The following is a 4,344-nucleotide window of genomic DNA, read 5'->3' on the forward strand; positions in this document are numbered from 1 at the left end:
GATATTTGAATGATTGGACTGATTCTATTGGAACATCAGCAATGGAATAGGTAAATGTGAGGGGGTTACGGCAGCGAGTGAAAGACACGAGTTTACATTTGTTAGGATTTAGGTTCATTAGCCAGCGATTACACCATTCTTGTACATTATTGAGATCGTTCTGGATTAATGTGTGGTCAAATGTGTTGGTAACTCTGCGGTAGATTACACAATCATCTGCAAACATACGAATGTTACATGATACCTGTGTTGGTAGATCATTAATGTAAATTAGAAAAAGAAGCGGTCCTAAGACGGATCCCTGCGGGACGCCTGATGTTACGCGGAGTCTGCTAGAAGAATGGTTATTAACGAAAACAAACTGAGAGCGGTTAGTCAGGAATGCTTCTATCCACTTTAGTACGTCGGGGTGTAAATTTAACTGAGATAATTTTAGCAGCAAACGTTTATGAGGAACTGTATCAAATGCTTTTGCAAAATCTAGGAATATGGCATCAGTCTGAAGGTTACTGTCAAGGTTAACATGCAGGTCGTGAAGGAAAATTGCCAACTGCGTTTCGCAAGAATAGCCTTTTCGAAATCCGTGCTGACAAGGGTGAAAAAAACAGATTGAGTCTAAGAAGTTCATGATATGCGAGTATATGACGTGTTCCATGATTTTGCAGGGGACACTAGTTAATGATATCGGACGATAATTAATGGGGTTTCTCTATGCCCGACTTGAAGACTGGAACGACCTTGCCCACTTTCCAGTCGGATGGTAAGATGCCTGTAGAGAGTGACTGCGAAAACAACAAAGTTAGGTACGCAGCAGATACATATTTAATATTTTTAAGAGTTTGGAATTGATCATCTACACCTGCTGACGATGAAAGCTTGACGTTATCAATGATCGAGGTGATTCCTTCTGCCGAGAATATAATTGGTGGCATACACGCAGATATGTCAGTAGATGTGGGAAGATCTGGAGTTGAAGTCTCGTTAGTAAATACAGAGAAAAAGGCGGCATTAAAAATGTCAGCACACTCGCTGTCGCTGACTACTTCGCCATGTGCATTTAACACGCTGATCATGCGCGCCTCCTGAGGGTTTATTATTTGCCAAATTGTCCGAGGGCTGGGTTGTAAGCATTTTAGCAGGTTCATCAGTGGAAAAAGGAGGAATTTAGCATTCCGTATAGCCCTCAGAAAGCGTCTCGGCCACAAAATATTTTCCCCCAAAGCAGAGGGGTGTCCGTTTAGTTTGGCTGAGCGGAAGAGAGGACGCTTTCTTTTTGTTTTCAAGTCGCTTAAGAGTTTAGTGAACCATGGCTGTGACGGTTTCCGCGGAACAGTTATTCTCGGTATACACTTGTTAAACGAGATCACCTAGCTTGTTTTTAAATATTACCCAGTTTTCATTTGTAGAGCGCGTAGAACATAACCTCACAACATAGAAGAAATGCGCTCAGATCACTATTATGGCATCATAATTACCTTTATTGTGCAGGCGGATTGTTTTGCTGATTAAATCACGTCTTACGGGTTGAAACTGAAAATGTGGCGTGAAATTACTTTATGATCGCTGACTCAGGTAGATATGCTATTGATGATAAGCTTTCCGGATTGCTGGTTAGGATGAGATCTAAGATGCTAGAAGTGCTTAGTGCAACGCGTGTAGGTTCTGATACAAGTTGAGTTAAATTGAAATTAGGCAGAAATCCACAAAATCTCTGGCAGGCTCACTGCCCATAGTTATGGGGACGTCATTGCTCCAGTCTATTTGGGGAAAATTAAAATCACCAAACAGGAGGACTTCCTGCTTGTGGGTGTTGATTACTAAGGTCCACTCAAACTGTTATTAAGTTTAAATGTGAAATCTGAAATATTATTTGGAGGCCTGTAGCAACACACTATGATGATTGTATGGGGGGAAGCGTGAATAATTAGCCACAATACTTCAAGATCAGAAGTGATGTTTTGCTACGGAGCACGATAACTGCTGGTGCACAGCAATCAGTACACCGCCCCCCCGCATGCCTTTGCGATCCTTTCGATAGACATGAAATTCCGGTAGGTCGGCTAGTACTTCTGTATCTGTTATATCTTCTGTTAGCCACGTTTCGGTTATCACCATTATATTACTGTTGGATGATAAAACAAGGTTGGAAAAAGCGTCACGTTTTGGAAGGAAACTGCGTGCGTTCGTAAAGATTACAGACAATGATATGTTAGATTTGGGCTTAACAGTGCAACGGACATTTTTACGACGGGGAAATTGCTATATTATTTCTTTGACAGATTGTGTTTGCTCGTCATAGACGTAGCGCTTATGGCCCATATGCAGTGTTTTGAATCGCAGAGAGAAAGGTAATGATTTGCTTTTAGCGAAAGTAACGAGATGCCGGCGAGCGTTTTGTACGGAACGAGAGAAATCCTCTCCAACGCTGAAGCTGGTTCCTTTGAACTTGCGGCCGTTAGAAAGAACCAATTCTTTTGTTTTATGGAAGGTGAATTTCGCTATGATAGGACGGTGGCGGTTAGTATCTGTGCGATGACCGAGACGATGTGCGCGCTCAATTTCTTTCGGCTCGATACAAATATTCAAATGATCCTGGCAGTGCTTGATGATAAGTTGCTCGGTCTGGGCAAACGTCTCTGATCCAGTTGATTCAGGGAGGCCATAAAAATAAGATTATTGCGTCGTGACTGGTTCTCGGCGTCATCAATACGCGTTTCAAGCCTGTGTACCACGGTGGCCACTTGAGCGGTACACGTTTTCACGGTTTCGAAGTCAGAGCGTAGGGAGACAAGATTTTGATAATGCCCCTCTAGATCAGTCATGCGCCTGCCCAGATCAGCAATAGCTTTGTCCGTCGACACTAGATGAGTTTTCAGGTCTTGAACCTGACTGATTAATTGCGACTGTCCAGCAGACAAGTTCTTCAATTCAGCTAGTAAAGCATCGGAGTCCGGGCCCGGGTTGCTTTCGACATCACCCGACATCATCAACAAAGCACGAATTACATCAGAACACTCAAGAGCGACAAGAAGGCAGCAGTGCGGGCTCGGCAGCTGAAGCAGGAAACGATTGCTAGACTTCTTAGAAAAAAGACTGTAAGCTTTACTAACCTGCATGACAAGAGTGAATGGATTAGCGGTCTGCGTCTGTGCACAGCCGCCGAGCCCACAAGGCGCCACCGGTATGACTGCTCTTTTATAGTTGACCGGAGAGTTGATGTTGATGGCGACAGGTTTGTCCACGCTGCATCGAGCACTACCGTCTTCGGTAGCGGTGTCGTCGAAAACGCAGATCTGCTGCTCCCGACGAAATCCAGGGGCCTGAAGGGCGGTGCAAATCCAGAGGTGCGCATCAGGGATGGGTGACAGGCAATCCTGTCATGTTCACCTGACCAGGCACGATATTGCAGCGGGACTGCCAGGGAAGCCGTCACTAAGGATGGAAGCAACAGGCGCACGAGTGCGCGCTGAAACACCTGCATGACAAGAGTGAATGGATTAGCGGTCTGCGTCTGTGCACAGCCGCCGAGCCCACAAGGCGCCACCGGTATTGACTGCTCTTTTATAGTTGACCGGAGAGTTGATGTTGATGGCGACAGGTTTGTCCACGCTGCATCGAGCACTACCGTCTTCGGTAGCGGTGTCGTCGAAAACGCAGATCTGCTGCTCCCGACGAAATCCAGGGGCCTGAAGGGCGGTGCAAATCCAGAGGTGCGCATCAGGGATGGGTGACAGGCAATCCTGTCATGTTCACCTGACCAGGCACGATATTGCAGCGGGACTGCCAGGGAAGCCGTCACTAAGGATGGAAGCAACAGGCGCACGAGTGCGCGCTGAAACACCTGCATGACAAGAGTGAATGGATTAGCGGTCTGCGTCTGTGCACAGCCGCCGAGCCCATAGCCTCCTATATACTTTCTATGCCCGCGCAATCACTCCGGGAGCGCCGTTCAACATCCTCTCCTGACCTCCTCGCAGGTCGCCCGCTAGGGGCGCTGTTACCCCAGAATAGTGACGTAAACCCAAGAGCTGGTGGGATGAGGAGGTTAAGAAGGCCATAGAGAAACGCCAGGAAGCATCCAGGGAACACAGATATTCAAAGCAGAGGGGTGAACCAGAAGCTGATGTAGGCAGAAAATGGAACAACTTTCTTAAGCTGTAGAAGGGAAGCATCCAATTTGATCAATGAGAAGATCGAAGAAAGGGGAGCCAATGGTTGTCAGAAGTAAACAAAAAGGATAGAAAAGCAGCAAAGAAATTTTGGAACATCTCAACTCCTTGAGTAATAAGACTAGCCTAGAGCAGGATGTTTATAGTTACAGCTCAAGGTGTTCGACTAGAGGGA

At 46.1% G+C, this 4,344-nt stretch overlaps 1 pseudogene; it reads right to left on the reverse strand.

Moving 5' to 3' along the window:
• Positions 1-2,259: 2,259 nt before the first annotated feature.
• On the reverse strand, positions 2,260-3,892 carry LOC119440027 (uncharacterized; annotated as a pseudogene).
• Between the last annotated feature and the right edge of the window lie 452 nt (positions 3,893-4,344).

Source organism: Dermacentor silvarum, chromosome 2, assembly GCF_013339745.2.
Source record: "Dermacentor silvarum isolate Dsil-2018 chromosome 2, BIME_Dsil_1.4, whole genome shotgun sequence".
In the NCBI taxonomy this organism is placed as follows: Eukaryota; Metazoa; Arthropoda; class Arachnida; order Ixodida; family Ixodidae; genus Dermacentor; species Dermacentor silvarum.